This window comes from Xiphias gladius, chromosome 22 (genome assembly GCF_016859285.1).
Source record: "Xiphias gladius isolate SHS-SW01 ecotype Sanya breed wild chromosome 22, ASM1685928v1, whole genome shotgun sequence".
Classification (NCBI taxonomy): Eukaryota; Metazoa; Chordata; class Actinopteri; order Istiophoriformes; family Xiphiidae; genus Xiphias; species Xiphias gladius.
Window position 1 is genome coordinate 2,126,202 of NC_053421.1, and position 26,066 is coordinate 2,152,267.

The window sequence follows — 26,066 nt, forward strand, 5'->3', positions numbered from 1 at the left end:
TGTTATTTACCTATGAGACTGCATTGCAAAAACTTCCTCATTCCCTCAGCTCTCTGGTCTCATATAAACACAGTACTTACAATGTGAGGTCACAGGATATTTTAACATCAGCTGTACCACATGTTCAAATAGGGCTTGGGAGAACTGCTTTCAGGTACTATGCCCCTTACAAATGGAATGAGCTGTAAAAAAGTTTGAAACCGAAATCTCCAATTTTTCTCAAGGATTTTAAAAGAACCCCTCTTCTTTGCTGCTGTTAGTATCAACTTTGCACACACGATACTGCATCTTCTAATCTAATTGTGAGGTTGCAAGAAAACTGGCTGAGCACAATTATGCTCCCAAGAGGATGAACCTTTTGGATTTCAATGACACCCACTTTCCTCTAGTTGCACCTTCAGGATAAACTTTACATTTTTAGAAGAGCAACATCATCATTAGTTACAACAAAAACTGTTGTATAATGAAGTGTAATGAACATTGCAGCATCTAGGTGCTGGTGGGGCTGTACAAATTTAGTCAGGAGGTACAATATTCTGTGGCTATTCTTCTTTCTTTTTACTTTTATTAACGCCATATTAGTGAAAATTACTTTTGACAGAGGGTGACCTATGTTCATGTACCACAAGGTTAAAGCTGAGTGCCGGCAAAGATTGACTCCTATAATTTTCTAGGGTTGTAATATATGCTCATGGCATATAATCCCCTGTCACAGATGCATTTTCTCATTTTATAGTCACGGTTAATGTCTTATTGGACATGTCCCTCCTGTCCAGTGCTGAGGTCAGGTGTCTATTATAGCCCTGGCCAACTAAGCTCTGGGGCTGTTTCCAGATGTACTTGTGCATATGTCCATACTGAATGAGAAAGGCACAAAGGTGGAGGAGGAAGCCAGCGTGTCATCTATCCAAGTCAACATAGCAGCTGAACTAATAGATGTGCTGCCAGATAGACAGGAAGGCTGGATCAGTCATTCAGCTACGTCTTTACATATGCAGCTGGGAAGAAGAAAAAATGTTTGGACCCTTTGCAGAGGAGTAAATGTTTCCTTTTGTCAGTCAGTTTTATCAAAGGGAGGCCTGGATAAAAATCTCGGAGCCTATATAAATTACATCTGCAAACAATTTTTGAAATGTTGCTTCATATCTTCAGACTCTTTTCATTTGTGTTTCAAAAATGAAATCCATCACAGGTAAACACACAGCCAGCTGCTTAGAGATCAAAGGATATTTGATTGGGAAAAATGGAGGATGTGATAAAGCTTGATATGTACAATAACATTGTGTACACACAGTCATTTCATAGGTCAAGGGTTTAAAGGGGCCATGGGTCATTTAATCAGATCATCATGTGTTTGATAGAGAGGGAGAATCATAGGTGAGAATGACACTTCATTTCAGTAATGGGAATGGTTAGCTCAAACAAGCATTGTTCTCCCATCCTCTGATCTGGTGACTGATCAGTTAGACTGGAAAGTCTCTCCTGCAAAGCAACACACAAGCCTTTATGCATGTCAAAATGTTGTGGAGATGCCTTGTGAATTATAGATTAGAAGCTTAAACCTCCAACAGTGATTGATTGTTTTGCCATCATTAGTGGGAACCATGACAAGATACATGTTCACATACACACACAAATACACATATACCCCATCCATGTCCATCACCATATACTGTAGTACTGCAGTATGCACATTATACTACATAGAACTGCACTTAAATTGGCAAGTGACTGCTCACTACACCCAACACTCTTACTTATTGTTGCAACATCTATCAAGCTTTGCATTTTAGTACAGCACATATGAAGTTTACAATGATATCCGTGGCAATCGAAATTAACATTTGTTGTAATTAAAGAAAAATTTCAGACAAAAATAGACAACTTTGCTCTGCAAAACAGGATACAGGATAAGACTAGATGAACAGTACGTTAGTGTGTCTTTCAGTACTTTCTGACTTTAGTGCTCAGCCAGCTTGTTTGTACTGAAGATGTAAGAATCTTTAAAATCACCTAAAAAATTTATAGTTAAAAAAAAAAAAAAAGGCTTAATAACTTCCTAAAACAGCTGGGAAGTGTGAATGCCCTCAGACAGAAAGTAATAGTGCATTTGTTGAGGACTATTTTCAGTGGTCGATTAAGACACATTTTGTGTTCCATTGAGTATTTTGGGCAGCAGAATGGTGTACGTGGGATGGACTCAAAGTGAGATAAAGTCTGGGTGCCATATTCCATCATGGTAATCATGGAACATATAACCAAGTGCAACGGTGTGGCTTACTGATGTGTTTTGAATAGCTTTTCGACAACAATGGAGCTCTTTGGCACAGAATTAAACTATATCAAGGTTTGGCCACATAGGCAATACTTCCAAGTAGGGTCAAATCATTGTCGGAGTTGGTCTTTTCGTGTTTTTTTTTTTGGACAAAAGAATAATAGATTTATCACCAATGTTCTCCTTTAAATATCCATTTAATGGCTAAATACATGATATCATTCTAACTCAACACTATTATGATGCAAAAAAGACTGAAGCTAAAGTTTAACAGCCAAAAATCGTGAGCATGTTTACTAGTTGATGGTCCATGTAGAAGACATCAAAATAGCATACACTATAAATAAAAATAAGATCAGGCTGTTTATTTAAAAAACAATAAATAATTAACCTGTTTGAATGTATACAATTAAAAAAACCACTTGGATAAGCAACACAATGGTTAAAAAATATGGCAGAAATTGTATATTCATGGGTGCATGTGCGCCTGGCAGGAAGTGGTATTGGTGATGGGGGTTTCTGTAAATATGAGAGGGCCAAAGAACAGAGGTGTCACAATAACAATCACAATCACAACTTGTCAACAAAAATGAAGTTGATGAAACTGATGCTGCTTGAGGCTCATGTAAATTGACTCAATAAATTAAATTGAGCTGTCAATGTTCTATATTTTTGTTATTTTCAATAAATCCCATGAAAAGACAAAAACCAACAATGTGTTAGTTAACCTCACAAAGCACAGGCCAAGGTGGAGGCGTTTTAGTGATTTTCCACTCCATCCTATTTATCAACCTTAATTATAACTCATTTGAAAGCCTTACTCTTAGTCTTTCACAACCTAGCTGGAAGATGCAAAAAACAGTTCTACTAATAACTGTATACAGTCCTGTTTGAAATTATTGGCACCCCTGAATTTTAAGTACAGAACTTAGAATAGCTTCAGAAATAAATACAAATTAACCAATTTTGTATAATCAAAATATTTTAATAAAATGTCCAAGGTTACTGAACAAAAGAAAATAAAAAAACAAAACCTGAATAATTCTGAAATAATACAAACACAAAGTATACCTCAAACACAATTATTGGCAGCGATCATTAATATTTGGTTGCAGAACCTTTAGCAAAACTGGCCGCCTCTAAACGTTTCTTGTAGCCATCTAGAAGCTTCCTGCACCTGTCTGCTGGTAGTTTCTGCCACTCTTTGGCAGAAACTACCAGCTCCACTCCATTGCTATACAGTCAAGCTGCTTTAGCTCTCTTGTCTTCGCCATTATGAAAACGAAACTGGAACCAATCAGCCCCTTTTTATGCAGTAAAACCATCATTCATTGGTTAATCAGGTCATGTGAACACTGAAAATTAAGCACAGGAGAGTCTTTTTTTTTAAATTTTGTTTGAGGAACTAATTTAAATTCATCAAAAGGGTGCCAATAATTGTATCAAGCGAACATTTAATGTCTGCATTTTTTATTTCACTATATGAAAGCCTTTCTTGTTGTTGTTGTTTCTCAGTAACTTTGGGCATTTTATTAAATATTCTGATTATATGAAATTTGCTAGTTTAGATTTATTTCTGAAGATATTCTAAATTCTGTACCTACAATTTAGGGGTGCCAATAATTTCAACCAACTGTATCATCTACCTGCCTCTTACTTTAAATTTTAGTTAGTTTGTAGTACAGATAAAAGTAATTATAGTGGATGACTTCAACATTCATGTAGATGTTGACAGCAAAAGCCTCAGTTCTGCATTCAATTACTACTAGACTAAGTTGGCTTTTCTCAAAATGTAAATGAACCCACTCACTGTTTTAGTCAAACTTTGTTCTGATATACGGCTTAGAAAATGATCATTTAATATTTCCCCAAAATCCTCCTCTGTCTGACCATTTTTACTAACGTTTGAGTTTACAATAATGGACAACATTTGGGGAAAAAATTATATAAAAAAAAATTATATATATCTGATAATGCTGTAACCATATTTAAGGAAACTCCCATACAAATTGATGAACTTGATGATAGTGCTGCAGCCTCACTGCGTACGACTCTCGACAGTGTTGCCCCTAAAAGGCTTTAGATAAACACAAAATAATTGTCAGTAGGATACATTCATCAAGACCCGGTTTTGGTCTTGTCATGTGATAAGAAAATATATCACCAGCCTTTTCCTTTGACAGCTCTTAAATCAGAGCAACACTTTCAATTTGACAACAGAGGTTGTCAAAAGGATCCAGTCAATGTGCTTGAGAAGTCTGCTGAGACATGACCCATTGTACTCTGTTATCCCAGATGACTTTCTCATGTTCCATCCTGGTGGACATTATTGGTTATTGTTTATTGTTTATTGTTTATTGTTTATTGGGATCCCCATTGGTTGTTGCCCTGGCAACAACTGTATGTATTTTATGTGAATTTTATTCACATAAAATACATATAGTTAACTATGTTTGCACTTACACTTCATACAATGAACAGTAAAGTTACAATACTAACATTGCAATTAACAATAAAAGTATATCAAAACCATACATATACAAAACATGAGAACAATTAGAAGCATTAACACATTAATTTTCAGGCCTGTCCTCAAGAACCTATTTAATTGCTTCTTAAAACCTTTTGTTGTCAATTGGCAACCTGTTCCAGTGAGGTATTGCTCTAAACATGATTGTTTTTATTCATATCATTGGTCTTTGGTTGTGGTAGTATACTGTAATGGTACCTCTCCTCTCCTGCCTTGTTTGATAACTGTGTGTAATAAAAGAAAATAATATTTTTGAATACAAACAACATTGTTGTTTCGGAATTATTATATTTCTAAATTCACAGTTAATAGATTACATCTGAATCTATCGTCAGCCTTCATCCATGTGAGATCAATGTGCTTTTTATTGATAGAGCCTTAATCTTGCTGCTCTATTCTGCACTAACCGAAGCTTTTACAGCTCTTTTTTGGCAGCACTTGACCAGATTACTGAGCAGCAGTCCTGATGAGACAATACTATGGTTTTCTGTTATCTGCAAGGTGCTACTTGGACTAACATATAGGGAGCCCTTACTTATCACTGCTTGTCACTCAGTCACTAAACAGTTATCTGAATTAAAGCTGTCCTGGTAGAATGACCCTCTTTACGGGCCGGTTTGAACTCTGAGTTAAGTATGTTTACAGAAAAAGTTTGAAATCTGATCAAACACCACTCTTTGCTTTAAATTACTAAGCACAGGCTCCAGTACAGTAACAGAAATATTGAACCTGTTGTACAGATGATCATGCCAAACTCTTCTTGGTTTCACAATAAGATGACCATAATTAATAACCCCTTCATTGCTGGTATAAGAGCAGCACGCTTCTAACACAGCTGATCTGAGAAGAGTGAGGTATTTTTGAGGTCTGCCTTTGCCATTGTGTTTGGTTATCGAGAACATCCAACTTTTCCGAGCAGTCATTTAGAGGCACTTTATATTGTATTTCATGAATCTGGTTTTGTAGGTTAACTGCTTCATCAGAATGCTTGGCCAAATGGTTCTCAATGTCATCTGTGTCTGACTGTGAATATTTCACACTAATTTTTTATTTTTGAATTTCAGGCAGAAGAGAATCACTTCTTTTATTTACTTTGTCCGTGATCAGTTGAGTGATAGCACTGAAGGAGGCTTCCTGTCTTTTTAGCCGTTCCTCATAGAAGGTTTCCTGCTTTTCAAGCATCTCTCAATGTATCCGCTGTTACAAAAGTCTGTTTCCTCACCTTATATCTTGTTTTTATTGTTGTTCCTGCGACTTGCCATCATTTGATCCAGTAGATCGTCAGACCTTTTCAGTCCCAAAAGCCAACTAACAACAAGAATCACCACACACCAAAACCCTCCGAAACCATTCACTTTTTGGCTATTTTATTTCACATTTAATATATCATTTTAGATAATGAATGTCTTAGAATGTCTTAGAAAATGAAGTGTTTTGGTAAAAAAAATTGATGAAAAAAAGGCTGATAAGAACACTGCTCACACAACTGCCAAAAAAACAGGGCGTGAAAACCCATTCCCTAGTACTTTGACAGGGTTAGACCAGACCTCCTTCTTGTGGTAAATATCACAAAATTGCTGATTAGCTGAAAGTAAATTTTAAAAAATGTATTCGGGATTAAAAACCCACAATGTGTGATTTGTTAGTGATTTGCTCATCTCCGGTGCACAGTGTATCTAGTCACTAAGAACAAAAAAATTTGGCTGAGTGGCAGGGTGTCTTTGGATCTGATAACAATCTGAGCTGGCTGGAATTTCCAGGAATTCCAGCTGAGGAGACACAGAGGAGCCATGTCTCACTGGGCAAGTTTCTCTGTCTCCCTGTCAGCGACTGGCTATGCTGACAGATCCCATCAACACTCTCAACACTGCTCTGCTCTCCACATACTCACCAACACACACACTGTGCATGTTCATATACGCTCACGCTCAATCATTCACCATCCTCTGACTGCCATTTGGTCTTATCTCACACAGGTAGTCATTAGGAAAATTTGTGTGTAGTATATACCATAGGATAGCATGTGTAAGCGTACATCACATGGAAGTTCTAGGCTCAAACGTGTAGGACAGAGCAGCTGTATTGTGTGCAGCTTGTTTGCGTTGTTTTTCTTAATCTGACACTCCTGTGTGTTTGCTCACACAGTTGGCACTCTCAATGTGCTGTATCTTTTTCTGTCTTATCAGTGGATTCCTATCAGGTCAGCCAAACATGTCAGAGTACAGTGATCTAAGACATTTCTCTGCTACTTTGTTCAGTGAGGCTCAGTGGGGCTGGAAGAATGCAGCCCTGCCATCTCACTGTCTTCAGTGATTACAATATGTCTGTGTATGAGTGGGTGCATGGCTGGTTTACAGAGCAATAGATATTGTCAGTGTAAACACGAGTGGCATACAGCACACAGTGTATTCAGAAAGTATCCAGAACCCAGTCTTATGCTATCTCCTCGTGCTCACCAACACAATGATTAGCATCATTGTATACAGCAGTGACTGTGCTATATCCAACTCTCTTAATACATCCATGGCTGAGAGGCGTCCACTCGGTTGCAGTGTGGGTGGACATTCACCTTTTTTCCAGAGTAAAATGAGGTATATGTTAGATATGTATTCTTGGTGTCATGGTTCTGGTTGCTCATAGCACATGCAGATAGCTTTTGACTCCTGCTAGTGCTGATTCTTTACTCTTTGATTTACAAAATTTGCACACCGCTGCCTGTGTCGTTTCCCTCTATTCTACTTGTGTTTTTGGAATCCTGCAAGACACCCACCAAAGCGTTTATAGTGGTGATGTGGATATGACACTGTGCGGAAGTTAAGCACAGTAGTACAACCCAGTTTTTTTATAAACAGCTGCCACCCTGAGACTCATTTAGTCAAAGTAATTAGAGGGTTGTGTCAGCAGCACTACTAGATTGAGTAATACACTATAATTCTGGTCAGAGCTAATTTCTCTCTACTCTCACAACATTTGCCACACACAAAGCCACACTCATTCCCCAATATGCTTGCGCATGCACGTCCAACACACGAACACAATACACACACATACACTGCGGTTAAAACGTTGCACGGTATATCTCCAGTCTTGTCTGGTTTCTGTCCACACATGCAATCAGAGTGTTGTCTGCTGAGAGACTGCAGTCATTTTGGCTTCCTAACAGGGAGATCACACACATCCGCAAACAAACGCAAAATCCTATCTCACTGGGAAAACATGCACAACACTCCTGAGCTTACTCCAAAAACCTGTTTGATGAGAGTGCCAAAGGAGTCAACATTAAACACATAAAAAGCAAAGTTTGATTCAGTTCTAGGTAAAGGCCAGATTTTCCCTGACCATTCAAACAGAGGATGATATTTAAAGACAAGGAGAAAAAGTGGCTATATTTACAGTCTCAGACAGTGCTCGTCCTTTCCGGCTCTGGCGGTTCCTGCGCGGATTGACAGTAATTGAGCCTTGATTACAGCAGTGATATTGAGCTGCACACAGTAAGATAGCTCAGTCTGTCCCGAGGAAGCTACAGAAATCCCTCATAACTTTAAAGCTGCACTTTTCAATATTTTTTTTATTAACAACATATCAAATGACTACAGCTGCTTCAGAAAGTATTCAGACTTCTTCTCTTTTCACACACTTCATTATGTATTTGTTACTTTTAAATGGATAAAATGGCTTTTTTTGACCATCAGTATACTCTCAATAATCCATCATGACAAAGTGGAAACACGTTTTTAGAAAGTTTTGTAAATGTATTAAAAAATCAGAAACTGAAATTTCTCATTTAGGAACGCATTAAGGCAATTTGGAGTTCATTGCTGTCACACTCCAAAGTGTGTTCAGGTGCATCCTGTTTGCTTTAATTATCCTTGAGCTGTATCTAGAGCTTGATTGGAGTCCAGCTGTGGCAAATTGAATTGACTGGACATAGCACACACTTGTGCATATAAGGTCCCACAATTCAATCTGCATGTCAGGATGAAAACCAAGCCATGAAGTCCAATAACTCTGCAAACCTATGTGATAAAAATAATGGTGAAGCATAGATCAGGGCAAGGGTATAAATCCATTTCTAGAGCTTTGAGTGTCCGTCATGGTGAAAAACCCAATGATAATTATCACTCTGCAGTTTCCCTCAGCTCTACGGAGTGTTTTAGAATATTTTAGTGAACAAGGTTTTTCAGGCCACAACAGAGCTAAAAGGAGAGTGAATATATGAATTACGTTTGTCACTAGTCCAGAAACAGAACCCTGAATGGGTAACACTTTACAATACGGTACAGAAATTTGTGTGTAGTTACTAGGGAACAAGTGAGGAATGATCTAGGAAACACCTGATAGTTGACGAGTTGTTAATAAGTAGTTCCCTAATGACTCAGATGCCAGGACTATGAAGTAGACAATGATAAGTTACTTGGAAACACACTTGGAGATACTATATTAATGAATCATGAGGTAATAAGTAACTCATAAATGTTTGAGTCAACATCCTGAACACTAGATCGAATAGTGAATGTCTCTGCAAATTTCATGCTTATCCAATAGTAGCAGAGCTACTTGAGTCTGGATCGAATTGGTAAACTCACTGACTGACTCGAGGCATGCGCTGCCCTTGCACTGACAGCTCTAACAAACTACCTGAGGGAAAGGCATCAACTGTTCATGCAGGTGTTGTCACTCTGTCATCACATTAACATTCCTGGGTAAGACTTGTGTCAAGAAGTGGAAATTCTCTAACAAAGAAGAGAAAGCTTGATACACAAATGTGGGAACAAACAAGGACATGTACTGTAATTGAAAACAAAAGGTCAAGAAAAATAGCATCCGTGCCAGATGAGATTAATATTAACCAAACATATCAGGTTCAAGTTACACTAGTACAGATACCTTTTGATTATAGGATGACACTGTCCATTTCTATAATGCACAATACCCACATAACATCACATCAATTTCACAAATGAAAATCTTTTTGCAACAGTGGTTTATCTTCTTCTGATTCAAGTTTTCTTTGTTTATTGTTCATGTTGGGTTATTTTAGTTTACAAGATGGAATAATTAGACAAAAAAAAGTCTCGAGTTAAGTTCATTTTCAATACTGACCAGGCATGGAATGGAGTTGATAACATCAACTTACATATTGTACTTGATTCGAGTTGTGAGGTACTTGTACTTTTTGAGTATTCCCATTTTATACCACTTCATACTTCTACTTAACTACATTTTAGAAGAAAATGTTGTACTTGTTACTTTCCTAAATTTATCTGAAAGCTATAGTTACAAGTTGCTTTTCAGGTTTCAGTTGTTACGTGATAAACATACAATACATTCAGATTATATAGATAATATGGTGAATTGCTAAATATTTCACTACCAAAAATATATAGTAGTGGTAGTATATAAGTTTGTATTATAGTAGATAGCACCACTTAGAAAGGGCTGTAGCTACCATTGAGGATCTTAATGTAAGTTTACGATCAGCTCAATTTGAAGATGCTTTTTCATAACAAGACTCTGCTCACTACTGTGTGGAGTCTGCATTTTGTTCCTGTGTCTGCTTGGTTTCATCCTACAGTCCAAAGACAGACAGCTAAGTCGATCTGGAAATTTTAAATTGCCTCAAGGTGTAAATACCTGTATTTAGGTATCAGAAAGTTGCTTCCTTAATCTGTCGCTAAAATTAGACGTACACTCTAAATCATCCTCTTATCTCTCTGCAGGAGCATTCCAGATGTTCCTGTCAGCACCAACAGAAAAAGAATAAGTGCAACCTTTCAGTGCTGAAACACAGTGACTCTGCACTGTGTCCTGAGTCTGTTAGCCCTCTTTGATCCTGAGGTCATATTACTGAAGGCGCTGGACGCTGGCTGGTTGGATATCGCCCCCTTGAATGTAATCAATCACGACTGTAACTTAGGCCCTGCCTATCAGTCCACTATGTTCCTGCTTATGGTTAAATTTGATCTTGGCTGGGAACCGAGTAAATCTCTTGCACAGTGGCAGTGTATCCTACTGACATGACATACTATGACATCTGCTACATGTCTGTCTGACCTGTAAGAGGGCTGCTTCCTCTGTTGCTCTTTCTGAGGTTTTGTGAAGCTTTTCTTATCCAAATTGAGGGTTTAGGTAAAAAGGTATCATGTGTTGGACAGAGTCTAAAGCCCCCCTGAAACTAATTTGGGATTTTGCACTATAAAAACAAAACCGAGGACATGACCTCCTACACCACCACCTGGCCATGAGAAGGCAGGCACCTGTTCGGTAGCAGCCAAGCACTGATTCCAAGTCAGCGCTGAGGTCCAAATGAACTAGAGACTATGTTAAGATGGAGAAACAAATAAACAAATAAAGAAACAGATTGTCATACCTTTGTTCACAGTATTGAAGTTTGATCTATTTAAATTCTGTGTATTCTTTACCTCAGAGAGAGAGAGGTTTATATTTATACAGAAAGATATTTTGGACCATTTTATACATTTGCTTGAATGTTTGCTAAAATTGAGATTTTAAAGATTACAATGCTGAGAAAATTATTAAAATGTATTAATAATTATAATAGAAACAAAATAATCTTGCACAATGTTAAAACAACATTGAAAGAATGATCTTTCCACTCACTTGTGAATAAAACCACAATGTCTACAAGACTATAGCCATGCTCATGGCTTACCAAAGGATGAATGGATAAGCAAAGATTCATCCTCTGGGGATCATGAACGTCTGTACAAAATTTCATAGCAATCCATCAAGTACGTACCGAGATACTTCAGTCTGGACAGAAGTGGTTGAGCAACCTACTGACAGACAAACATTGCCATCACTAGAACTATGCTGCTATGTGGAAGATCCTTGGTAGTTACATGGTAAATGTTTTTCAGATTTCTTTTCTGTTCAACTGGCTAAATGTTTCAACTCTATAATAAAGAATTTTGTGAGACAGAGACAAGTCTGAAATAACAGGAAAAAATGTTGAGACTAGACTGGAGACGGAGACTAAACTCGAGTTCTACGGCTTTGAATATTTGTACATACACATTATTTTTATATTTGGTTCTGTGTTGTGTAGATTACCTTCAGTTTGATTGTCTGTTTGTTTTACATTAGCACCATTTTTTCTGCTTGGGCTGTCCACATGGTATTAGTCTGTCTGCATATGACTCCTTGTGCTCAGTGAGTCCCACATGAACACATTCAGAGAGGAAAGAAGTAGGATGAGTAAACAAACAATTCAAAAATTCGACTGTTCAGCAGTGTCGCTTTAGTCTTCACTCGAGTGTATTTGTAGCTTTCAGTTGGGGTTTGATGATGAGTTTCTGTCTTGAGCTTTGATATTCTCTTGATTCTCTCTTGATATTCTCTGAACATGTATTTGTGATGTAAAACAATCATTTACCCATGCACCAGGTACATACTAGATCAGGAATGTCTGAGATCAGCACTGTGTAGAGCCTGAAGAGCACACAGCATTAGAAACTCAACCCATCATTCGCAAAACACCTTTATATTTATATTTTTTCAAAAATGTCACGATTTGCTGTTCATCTTCAAAGTGGTGCCAAGTTTTTACTTTATTTTGGCCATCTAGAGAGCTGCATAGACCTCAGAGAGAGAAACTAGGACTTAACATCAATAAATTATTACCAGAGATACACCGAACAGCCACAACATTAAAACCGTTGTGGCTGATTGGTGTAAATCTGTTCACTGAAAATGATCACAAAGGAGACTAGCAGACACTATGTATATTTACACTCTAGTAGAAATTAAGGCTCCAGAAGAAGAGAGAGACTTCACAGAATTAAAGAAAAATACGAGGACATAGAATATATGCAGTAGCTATACAGTAAGTGTAGCTGGAAACTGGGCTGATTTACCAAAGAAAAAACTACACATTAACCTTTTCATTTAGTCTGAAGATAATTCTATTTTTTTTTTCAGTATAGGTCTTAATTTCATAGTTTGGGCCGTTACTCCTATCCACAATGATAACATTTAAGTTAGTTGTTGAGATGTGCGAATGCAGCAACATCACTGAAAAGCATGAAAGGAGTTTTGCAGAATTTTCGAAATCAGTGTTCTGTCTGGTTTTGAAAAAACCCCTGAGTAAGCTAAGCTTGAAGAAAAGGAAGGTAAACAGTCAAATTATTACCCAAACTGTTCCTTCTTTAATTATGACCTACTTGCCGCAATTGTGCATGCATAGGAATTATTTGTCTGATTAACAATTTATTTTGGGAACGTTCACTTTCAGTTTTACTTCTGACTATAATGTTGGTTTGTTTACAGACTGTGTGATTGTCTGACTGCTCCTGTTTCTTGCCATAACCACCTTTGTTGTAGAAGCTAACCAGATATCAACGGTTGTTCAATACCGTGTTATCATAACTGATAGAAATTAAGGCCAAAACTACTAAAATAAGACCCAAGTTGTAGTGAACCTGCATTATTCTTAAACTTGAACTAAAATGGCCCCTTGGAGGTAGTGGAGAAAAGTTGTGAACACTGATATATCATGAACTTTTAGCACTGATATGCTGAATTTTTTTTGCAAATATTTGCTTATCTAAACATCTAGCAGTTATCAAACAACATTATCATTAATCTGGAGTTGTGTTTTTGGCCACCTGATGAATGTGTGTTCAGTATTAACTGTCTTTTCACTTTGTTTCTTTTTGTCCTACCAACTCCTGAGGGACATATCTGGCTCTTTCCCATTTAGTGCTGAGCAGGTAGTGTACAGTGGGATTTTAGAACTTCCTCTCTGAAAACAGCTGCCTGCTGCGGCCGGAAATGATGCTATGAGAGCAGTAAGAGTGAACCAGAACATGGTGTAGAACATGTAATGTTGTGGTCTGGACAGAGAAACAATGAGCTGAAACGCACTATAAAGCCCCGTAAAGCCGAATAGAGCCACAGATTCAGCTGATGATTCTCTGTAGGCTCATCTCTACCAGAGACACCTTTCACATTGTCACATTGTCACTGATACATTTTTATTATAAAAATATCAATTATAGCCACTTTAAGAATTAATTTTATGTTGACATTTGAACATGGCAGTGCAAGAGCCTGAAGTCCGTATCACATACTATAGCTAGTATGCTAGCTAGCCTGTAAACTAGACAAATTACAAAAAGGAAAACAAGACACTGCAAACAATGGGCCAGGTTTTTCTGCACTGATTTTCAGAAAAGCATTTTATAAAATGACTATATTGGATGGAGCCTCCTCTCTTTTGGATTTTAGAGTGTGACCACATTTTTAGAGGTCAACAAAGTAAAAGCAGCGCTTCTGGTCACCATGGCGAAGTCGTCCACTTATCGCCTTGGTTCAGTTCATAGTAATTGTTGCAAAATATTGCCATCAGGGTCGTAACACATTTTTAACCCTGCCACAAAGAACAAATCATTAAAATAAGTTCTTTTTAGATTTACAAAAAGGTTACGCCATTTTTGTGTGTGTACCGAGACAGTAACTACACACACACGCATACACACGAATTGCAGTGCTGACCTTAGGTTTGAGTCCTGCATCTGGACATGATGCTGTAGCAGCAGTCCACAGTGAACTGAGAGAGGACAACAACATCAAGTGAAACAAAACGCTTGGCTAAATCTAGGACAAAGCCGTTCCCATAGGAGCCTGCTGTGAATGGTATCATTCAGCAAACTACAAACAACACTCAACTGTACACCATTTATTCCTCCAGTATGTTCAATACCCTGTACAGTCACTAAGCATGATCGTGGTCTACTGGACACTTAAGTCCCATGTCTGGTGAGGCAGTTATTGTACTCTTAGTTTAGGGAGTAACGCACACAGCTGCATCTGGATGTGTTAACCGGACTAGATCCAGCAACAAAAATATTATACCTGAGCTTTATTTTGACAAGTTTGACAAATTTGCTCCCCTGGTTTTGGACTCTGACTCTCCATTCCCTCAAAGCTCAGCTTGGGTTGAGAGTTCTCATCACTGTTCAGCGATGCCAATTTGTGTGTCAAAGTTGAATATGATTTGCATTGTTTACCTTCACCTGTGAGCAATTGTATAATTGCTGTGTCTCCATTTAAATGAACGTATAACACTGTAATATGTATATGTGTGTATATATATGTATGTGTGTATGTGTGTATATATGTGTATATGTGTATGTATGTATATGTGTATGTGTGTATATGTGTGTGTATATATATGTATATGTGTGTATATGTGTATATGTATATATGTACATATACATATTACAGTGTTATACGTTCATTTAAATGGAGACACAGCAATTATACAATTGCTCACAGGTGAAGTTAAACAATGCAAATCATATTCAACTTTGACACACAAATTGGTATCGCTGAACAGTGATGAGAAATGGAGTATGACCGCATGGTCACACTCCATGCGGTCACACATATATGTGTGTGTATATATGTGTGTGTGTGTGTGTGTGTGTGTGTGTGTGTGTATATAAATATATATGTGTGTGTGTGTGTGTGTGTGTGTGTATATAAATGTATGTGTGTGTGTGTGTGTGTGTGTGTGTGTATATAAATGTATATGTGTGTGTGTGTGTGTGTGTGTGTGTGTATAAATGTATATGTGTGTGTATATATGTATATGTGTGTATGTATATATATATATATTTGTACATATGTGTATATATATATATATGTGTGTATATGTATGTGTGTGTACATATATATATATATATATATATATATATATATGATGAAAATATTATCAAACTGATACCACAAGGCAGGGACTCAAATGAACGACTCAGACATCAAAGTTCCAAAAAACTCAAAATCTTTAATGAGCAAAAGGTTCAGTACATGGCCAGGCAATAAGGGACAGGCAAACAAAACCAGAGGGCTGGGCAAAGGGCGAGGTCAAAAAATAAGAGTAGAGTCACAAGGAGAAAACTTACATGTGGAAGAGAACGAAGACAAACTGAAACAGAAGAAAGGGAGCACAGGGATTAAATACACTGAGAGGGGAGACAGTGAGAGAAAGGTGACACATATCAGGGCGGGGTAGACAATCACTTTGGCAGGAAACACATGAGGGCAGGAAGTTGGGATCTGAAACGAGGGGAGAAAGGGTAAGAGAAACAAAATTAAAATAGGAAACGCAAAACACTGAACAAAGAAAACATGACCTAGGAAGCAGAGCTAGATGTGACAAATGTATCCATCAAATTCAAGATTTCAAGATAAAGGTTATACATCTACAAAATTTAGTCCAGGTTTAACAGACAGCTAGAATTCTTTTCTGAACTGTGCTGTTATAAGCTGCTCCAACAACAAATTTAGACGTTGGGAAAAAAGTAAAATAAAAGCCACAAGCCTTTGCGCCATGAAATGAATTTTACTCTCCTAAATCTCCTATATCTGTATGTTTTGACCGCATTCTGAGCTTCCCAGCAAAGGACCAACCAGGGACTGCTGAAGTCGGAGTGATCTGATTAGCGGGGGCACATGGCGAGCCACCACCTTTCATAGCTTGGCTCACAGGACGATTTAAATCACAAGTTAGCAAGTCACTCCTCCTGTTTAGCTACTCCACACGAAACTTTCACATGCAAACTATGAAGGTCAGACAAAAGTGGTATGTTAGTTATTTTTTTCCGAAAGCCTTTGGCATAATCAATTTCAGCCTTGTGTTGCGAGGCTGACTACCTTTCATATTCACACAAACTACCTTCATCTGGCAGAGGGGGTGACAGCCAATCAATATTTATTAACCCAAACATCTCTGCTTCCACTGTCACTGTAAACAGTACATTTTTACAAAGTAACAGCAGTGGCAGTTGAAAGCTCAACGCATAAATCAGCTGCCAGATTCATCTGTAGAAAATCTGTCAAGCACTTCACTTGAAGCATACTGAGGCTGCAAGACTTTCAATGTAGTTGTACCTGGGAATTGTTTATGTTAAATTAAGTTGAACACCATAGTTGTAGAAATCAGTACATCACAGACTTAGACAAAACAAATAATGAATGAGTAATGAATACTATGTACTCAGAAGAACAGATTTGGAAATTGGTCTTGATAGAGGATATAGTCTTTTAGCTCTGTCTCTAGTTTGACAGAATGATGAATTGTTGCATTGTAATATGGAGAGTTGAGCCTGGGGGTCAAGCACTGTGACATAGCTGGATCAATCACTGGCAGGGAAGGATCGTTGTTACCTCAGACACAGATCTGCGTATTTTCAGAGAGAAAAACTTCCGCACCTCAAGTATTCCTTCAATTAATTGCTGTACCCTTCTCTAGGTCAGCTGTGGAGCATCACACGTGAACATATTAAGGGACATGCAGATACGTAATTGCACGTTAACACACACATAGAGTGCAATGTAATTAGAGAGCAATTACAGTAGTAGAAATCAGTTATCGTCAGCCTACAGCTATAAGCTCTTATCACAACATCCTGCCTGCGGTCTTATCTCTGGAGCTGTGAGGGTGGTGAGGGACATTCATGCCTTTCCACATACACTGACACACTGAGGCCTTTTCCTCCTGCGCGCTGAAACATCCGGCGCCATGCTATGTGATAGGGATACTTGTCATTGCAGCGGTGGGATGAAAGATAACCGCATATCCAGAAGTCCCAGGGTTACTGCCAGAGGCCTGATCAGAGGAAGGAGAGGCGTGAGAAAATGGGTGAGAGAGGGTTACATGCCAGTGAGAGGTGTGGGAAGACGAGGCCAGGCTACTTACATTTGTGCGGTATGTATGCTGCAGCTGTGAGCAGACAGGCGTCCCTCTCTAAACGTAACTGGCAGGAAATAAACCTTGAAAACTCACTGATGGTTACTGCCCACCTGTTCATGCTCCTATACAACCATTCTGTTTGATCTCTGCTTCTCAAGGAGGACAGCCAGGTCTCACAAGGGTCCTGGGAGGGGGGACTCAAGCACATGGGTTCTTGGTGAAGTTTCAAAGATTCCAGGAGTCCCAGACGGGACTGCAAGGATGACAGAAGGTGTTCCAGTGTTCCAAAAGTTAAAGCGCTCCACTGTGACACTTTGTCTTTTAACTTAATAAGCAGGTTTGCGTGTGCTGCTTGTGGCCACTGTACACTTGCACTTTAGCAACTATTTGACTAATTTAACAATATAACCTACAGTTTTAAAAGTGTCTGGCGCCCACATTATCCACTGTGCACCTCAAACTCTGTTAGTTGGGTTGGAGATTTGGTTGTGTTAACACTAATGTAGCCTGAATGTAGACATGAGGAGCGGGCTACAGAGGTCTGGTAAGCTCACTTCTTTCTAACTCCACACCCCCAGAGTTTTTTTTCATTTTTAAACTTGTAGTTGTCAGCCCCAACTCACACTGACTCAAGTGACATCACTTGAGGACTTTTATCAGACTTCACACAGCTCCGTTGGGAACCACTGAAGGCTTTATACTTTATACTTTTTAGACACACGCAGTAGAAAAGAGAAACGTCTTTCCACAGTAGTGTGACACTGTGTCTACACAGGAGGCGCAGCATAAGCACCACATTAGCAGATTAGCAGCCGCTTCTCTGTGTGTGTCTACAAAGGCTGTGTTCAGATGCAGTATTGAGTTGTAGGTCACCTGCATTTGGCAGCCTTCAGAGCCCAAGATACAATTACTTTTACACCTTCAATGTAAAATAGACTTGAAGCGTAAAAATATGTTTCGGGCGTTTACGCTTTAGCAGTTACGAGCTTGTCACGTGAGAAAAATGTTACATTACGAGGCCTGTGGAGACAGCTGGATTGTTTAAATAGGGGCATACCTATTCTGTCAGATGCATGTGAAAGGAGTGGTTGAAAAACTCGGCTGAAATGCTTGTGCAACATTTTTTTAAAGTGTGTATATATATATGTTAGAAAAAGCATTTTAATGCAATATTTCTTCATCCAAAACACAAAGTGCACAGTGGAGACTCATCTAGTTTTAATGCACTTAAAAACCTACACACACTGTTACACTTTGCTATCACACTATCATACTATGATTTGCATAAAAAACTTGGTGCGATCCAACCAAACCTTTCTGCACTTGTCTGGGAAGGTTCAGTTCATACTATGTAATGTATGCATGAGGATCAGTGAAACAGTGTAAAACCGTAAATTTTTCAAAACCTTGTGTCCAATTTAATCAAGACTGCCAAAAATTGTCCATCGGTTTTATTCTAGGTAGGCTGCTCCTAAAAGAGGCCTGGGTGGTAAAGGGTCACAGTAGAAGTAGGCTGACATAGTGCAGAGTTTTTTTCCAACGACACTGTGCCAAATGGCCTCCTCACCCCTTAATCCAACCTTGATCTTGTGTCAAGCCAGTAATTTGTCATGTGTTGATTAGCTCACTTAAAGTGCAACATATTGTTCTTTGATCCTGTCAGGTCCAATCAAAACCTGTCCTTCTGCTTATACAGACCAAAGATTGAGGGGACAGAAAAGTGAGACACACTGGGTGGTGTGGCGTGTCATTATATACTAACAGGCTTAACAAATGAGAGCACTAAGATTGTGTGATGATGACAGTCTAATCACACGGTGATGAGGGAGAATTGAGATACGGCAGTTCCAAAATTCAAGCAGTCACGACCCAGCCTTGGCTGGTGCAGTGTTAAGAATCAGGTTGCAGTCCAGTGAAGCTCTGGTTTTGGATCTCACTTCCACCCATGACCCCTATTATTCCTCCCCTCCCCAGTGTCCCACAGTGAAGGAAGAAGCTCTAAATGCTGTGCTGTAACCTGAGTCTGGGCAGCTGCACTCTGAATTGAAGGCCTTTAACAGATCATTGCTTAAGTCTAAAGGAGACAAACAGATTGCAATACATCCTGCTACAATGAAGTATGCATGTATGAGCAAGACATAAAAATATAGTCTGAATTTCAAATCAATGTATAATCATTTTTTAAAACCTTTACTAGATCTCACAGAAATCTCTGTGTACAAAAATTGTGAATTGTATGGGGGATTCTAGATTTAAAATGAAACCATTACTAACATCTTAAACCAAAATCATTAAACCCAACCATAACCCAGGGTGCACTGCATCTAATATTTAAATTCACACACACACCTCTCAGGCTGGAAATGGGGTTCTGTGAAAATACACATAGACGCCTGTGTGGACAAACACCAAGAAGCATGTAGCAGGGAACCATAGGTTGGAGAGGTTTGCGTAGGAGCTTATGCAAACCATCATGCCACGGTCAAAGTCACTGAGATCACATTTTCCCCCCATTCTGATGTTTGATGTGAACATTGACTGAAGCTTCTGACCTGTGTCTGCAGGATTTTATGCATTGCAGGTCTACAGGTGTTCCTAATAAAGTGCTCAAATAATGTATGCTGGAAATTTATCATCTAGGAAAAGCAGGTGTAAAATCTTTGTCACAATTTAATCAGACACACTCACCGGATGAGAGACTACGGCCAGGTCAGAATGATGACTGTGAGAGAGAGAGAATTTGAATGTTCAAAACCTTTATTTACACAATTAAATCATATGTGCCAACAAAACAACAATACAAAATTCAGCCCAGCATGCTTCCAAAACAGAGCTCCCCCTCCTAACAGAGCACAGAATGTTTTTATAACACCACAGAGATCATCCATCATCCTGTAATAGTTGCGATCAGTTTTCTGGTTGTTATCGTTGTTATCAGTATGGTGACAGCAGAGTCCCAAGAGTCATTTCTCTTGTTCTTCCTGCTGATGTAAAAGCCATCATTGGCTTGGCCCAGCAGGAAGTTGAACAACTGGCTTTTTTCACAAACTTTCCTTGAGTATTTGTTGCCCAGGATGAAACTCTGTTTGGAGAAAGCGTCTCACAGGAGCAGCGGAGTTCACCTCAAACAGTCCAGCAAACATTGAAAAACTGGACTCAGAAACACAAATCAAAGCATTTAAAGACAGGACAACATGTAAAACTCGCCGCTGTAGAGCTCCAACTCTTTTGGTTAACAGTGGTTTGTATGGTGCTCTCCATTGCACTGAGGCCTGAGCTCAGTACTCAGAGCCAGGTCAGACTGCCATGGTGTGTCAACGCGCCTGCTCAATTTTACCATCAGCCGGTCCCACCGTGGTGGAACAGTGGAAATTATGTTTTTTTTTTAGCGAGGTTAACCGGCAAGAGCACCAGTGTGAAGGTTCCCTGGATAACCACACTGCGCTCAACAACCTGACTCACTTTATCTCCAAATGTGTCCTAACCAGAGCCTCCACCTGCTGTCATGCTAACCAGCACGGCTGGTAGCAGACTCCACCAAAATCACACAAACACTACCCGAACACGGTGTAAGAAACAATATAAACGGCAGTGAGTCATTATGCACAACAACAGAAAAAGAATTAGAAAAGTCTCTCAGTCCCAGAGCAAACTCTCCACCGCACCCACCACGCTCACTCCACAAGAGAGAGAGAGAGAGAGATATCCAAGTTAAAATAACACACCACAAAGTTACTTTAGCGGAGCTCTCAGTTCAGAAACGCTTCACAAGACAAAACAGCAGCAATGCAACAGTCTCTTATTTTTACACGGCTTTACCTTTTTGTTTACCGCAGGTCCATTCTACACAGTTTTCCATTTTTTCACAGAAGTTTCATTCCAGTGCGATATGACTATAGCAGCCAGTTACAGTTACAGCGGTGATACGATCTCTTTACAGAAATAACAATCTACTCTAAGGAGACTCATTTGTACAGACACACACAGTCCTGTCTTACAGGATGAATACATGCTGCAGCTCCAAACGGGTCCGCTCTTCAACCAATATTTAAAGTTCAGCAGCATAAAACACTTTTTTTTCTGCTCCCTTGCTTTACAGACATGTAAACCCAATGCCAGGCATTAGGCATTAGGTCACCTTATTTAGCAGTAGTAACTGCAAATCAGGTCAACTGTGGCTCATTTATATACATATATAGTCTTAGTAAAGACTAGACAGAACTGGTAAATTTCGGCCCTAATGTTTTTGTAGTATATGATGACATTTTAAGCAAATAATTAAATCAAACAGGCTTCAAGAAACCTGAAAAAAAAAAAAAAAGTGAAGTGACTGTTCTCAGTAATGTTGTCATAAAAGGGAAGATAGGATTGATCATGTGCTTCCGACATAAAGATTAATATGTCATAGCAAACTGTGTTGTCATAGACTAAAGGCTTTACTGCAAATCACTTGAAAACAGTGTGCTTAACTATAGCAAGCCAAGCTCCTTTGAACTAAGTAGAGAAAGGTAGAAGAGCAGTGGGTGGGGAGGACATGTCTGAAGGTATTATGGATAGAGGAGAAAACAGGACAGTGGGAGGGAAGGTAGAATAAAGGAGGGTTGTAGGAGAGGCTGGGATAGAGCATATCAGATGACAGGGCTTCCTCCAGCAGGAGATGACCTGCCTCAGAAAGCATTCATCTGTGCTCAGGCACAGGGCCTTCACTCTGCTCTGATAAGAGCCTGCTGGTGTCAGTGACTGACTCCAACACCTGTTCATTCAGGCTGCAATGAGGAAACAGACAACAACAGACAAGCACAGACTAGTACTCACTGCTGCAAGGCCTCACTTACTAATATAAGGGTGTACTGCAGAGGTGGTCAGTGCTTGTACTCTCCTTCCTCCTTGTAGTACTGCTCATTTTATGTCTGTTCAGCCACTAATGAAAATGTGAATGCAACCGCAGCATGTACACACGTACAGTCTGTACCTCTCCTGGAAAATATTGTCTAGTTTGTTGCATCTAATGCGTCAGCATCAAAGTTAATTGCAGAGTGGAAGACATGAAAATGAGAAGTGTTGGTCTCAGTAGCTAAAGCCAGTAGAGGTTTGGCAGGAGCTTTATAGAGAAGGTGTTTTAAAGTGGAAATCTCAATGATTTTCATTTAAATAAATGATTGTGGTTTGGGGTTTTCCAAACTGGGTGTCTGGAAAAATTTAAGATGAAAAAATTAAAAAAATATAATTAAGCTACTGCTAATGCAAACTGGATATTTCCTACTAAAAGGTACATTTTTCCTCCCTCTGTTAGCACTAGGGAGCAATGTTTTTACAAAAAGGTCTGTTTTGTTCAATGAAAATGCAAACGTACAAGCACATACGTGATGGGAAACACATTCCCACCAAGGGTTTCACACAATTCCACTGACTGACAGATGGCAGTAACATAGCAAGAAATGCAGCAGTGTGTCAACAAAGGCAGGAAAGAAGAAGACTGCTGGCAGATAAACATGGACGTAAACAATACGGGTTTCAAACTTTTAAGAAAAATCAGCTTTGCAAATGTTTTTTATGGTAGGAAATACGGCACATTCAATATGTTTGTTAGACGTCAAGGCTACACAGAAAGTGTTTTGGTGAAAAACACTGAATGTAAGATACTGTAAAATACGAGTGAACAAAAACAGCTGTCAATGCTGTCTCCTAGAAATGATGTTTGTATATTATGAATTTTTTTTCCCAATTTTTTTGTGGAAGCAGTGTAATCACTTGACTAGATTCAGTTCAGAGGCAACGTATGTATGAGTAAATGAAGTGCTACATTTATGAACTGTAGTGGAGGTGGATGGGGTGGATAACAGGTGTACAAAGTGCAGGACTGTGACACCAGAGACCGAAGTTCGCATCCAAAGTCCCGTCTTTGGTTTAGGCAGCAAAAGCCCTTTGGTTAAGGTTTGGGAAAGATGGCAGTTTTGGTTCAATGTAATAAATACATTGTGCCTGAAGTCACTGTGAACGTTTTCTGTATTAAACCAGACCGGCATCTTTCCCGAACCTGAACCAAAAAAGTTTAATATTCACTACTAGTGGATATTGTACTGCAAGATCAGATATTTTGGCTGAAAAATATTAATAAATAAATATAATTTGACAGCATTTCCTCATTATGTTAATAGAAAGCGTAATCCAGTCTCAATTACATTTCCTTCAAAACATCTTTGCTGCAAATTAATTGCAAATAAACATCATTTCTGAGAGACAGGGTTGTCAAAGGGCACCCTGAAGGATTCTAAAACCTCAGGCTGGAGTAAAAAAAACAAGTTCCACATCTCTCCGTCTACAATTTCACCTTTTTTTATATTAAGTGACATACAAATTAACAACACGAATTGTTAATTCTTGGATGTCTATTTAGTTCTTGGTAGACTGTTGTATCAAAACACAATTAGTGTTGTATTTTTTGTAGTCATGAGCGCCAGAGTTTGAATCATTACCTAATATTCCTTAAAGAGCAAATTTTAACATAGGCAACTCCAGTGAATTAAAATGTGGGAGATATTTACTAAAGCCAGTCACAAGAAAATCTTGGGAAATTAAGGCAAATTCAACATTGCCACTTATGGCCACAGTGGCCTGGCCTGATCATCAGAGTGATTTGTCATTTTGTTTCATTTCAGTCCCTTCATCCTGACAGTGTGTTCATGTTAGCCAGTTTCTTGTTTGAAAGAGGAGTTTTATTGTTATGTTTTGCCCTAAACAGTCAGTAGCATGTGAAACTGATTTCGATCAGTAGCAACGTCATTTTCAACATAAAAGTTTTGGTAGAGGTTGCCTGTAGCATTTAACTTAGCGTTTTACAAAACTGATCACAGAAATATGCTGGTTTAAGGTTGTTGTCTCTGTAAGTCTTACAACAACCTGTACAGATGCAAACATCATATCCACACTTGCTGCCATTTTTCTGTTGCAATTTTTCAATAATTTAGGGAGCTAGCTATGTAGGAGGATAGGATCTACTAAACTTTGGTCCGATGTTTCTCCAACCAATAGAACCCTTGTTTTCAGACTCGTTTGAATCACTGAACAACTCTGAGATGTGGGTGGTGATCCAGAGGTCTGCTTGCCAGACTAGCTGTGGTAACTATTCAGTAAAAGTTACAGTCTTGCTTTAACTGATTGATGAGAGCTAATTATGAAGAAATGTTAATAAACTGAAGGTTTACTTCAGAGAAACATGAAAACCATCTTTAACTGCTGAGTAAACCACCTTCACAATAAAGACAAAAAATAATAAATGACAGAAAAAAAGAATTAAAGATGTATGACAAAAGTAACTGAAAGAAAGAAATGCTGACGTTTAAGACATTAGGCCATTGGGCCAATGCAGAGTCCTCAAGTGGCTGGAACGAGTGATTTATGTGAAACTGTGGCACTCCCCAATTTTTTTGTCGTTAGAATTTTCTCTTAGATACTAATGAAATTCAGAAGTTGTCCAGACCTGTTTCACAAGTTAAGTACAGACACAGTGGGAAAAACACATGATAATTTGATAATAAATGATAATAAACTTAATGCATCGTTAATATTCTGTTCACCATATCATCTTTATTATGGCTTGCCAATTTACTGACATTTTGATGTTTTTTTATTTCATTTTTTTTAATGATTTTACTGGCGTACTTTGGCATGACAACTTATAGGCTACAGTTCGGTAGGTGTCAGGAAAATTCTCTCACTTCGACAGCTGCCTCAGTCTCGTTGTGCAGTTTGCTGTCAGGGGGAGCATCCTGCACTGTACTAGACAGTGTAACATCACCTACTGTAAAGGTAGATATTTTCTCATTCTTATCCAAATACTGACCCTGCGACATCTCTGCTGATTTCTGACTGCAAACTTGGAGCTTGGCACAGTGAAAATCTTGTTTTTACTCTTGAAAGTTGTCCACATAGGGAGCGGAACAGGAGGCCTTACATGGCTATTTAGGGGTGTTGATTATGCTACTTATCAAATGTCAGGAATGTACAGCTCTTCATGAACAGGAGGCATTCATCAGGCTGAAGAGAGTGATTTACGACAAGTTTGTGGAGATAGGAGAGTTTGGTGAATCTGACACTTGTAGGAGCAAACTTCATAAAAAAAAAGTAAGAGAGGTTAGGATAAGAATTAGAAAATGTTGAATATAATGAGCTAAGAATAAAGTGACAACCCGATCTATAAAATATTATTAATAATTTTATTAATAATGATTTGAAAATAATTGAACTTGAAATGAAGATTGAAAAAAGATGTGAATTTGAAATTCAACTCAACAGCCCCTTATTGTTGATGAATTTGGTTCTAGTTTTGATGTTAGGGTTGGAAAAACGACGTGTTTGCGTTATGACTATTGTCTTTGTTTCCTTTATGTATGTAGACTGGGACAGATTGTATAAATGTGTATGTTGCCTTGCTGCTGCTTTTTGCAAGGTCTGTTTACATGAGTTTGTTTTCTCAGGACAATGTTTTACTACTGCAAATGGAGTAGAGCAATTTTCACGACACACTTGTTGACTGACTTCTA

General features: G+C 38.6%; 1 pseudogene; it reads right to left on the reverse strand.

The window, feature by feature from the left end:
* The window catches only part of LOC120783936, a 38,166-nt pseudogene extending 12,790 nt beyond the window's left edge, over positions 1-25,376 (reverse strand).
* Positions 25,377-26,066: the final 690 nt, after the last annotated feature.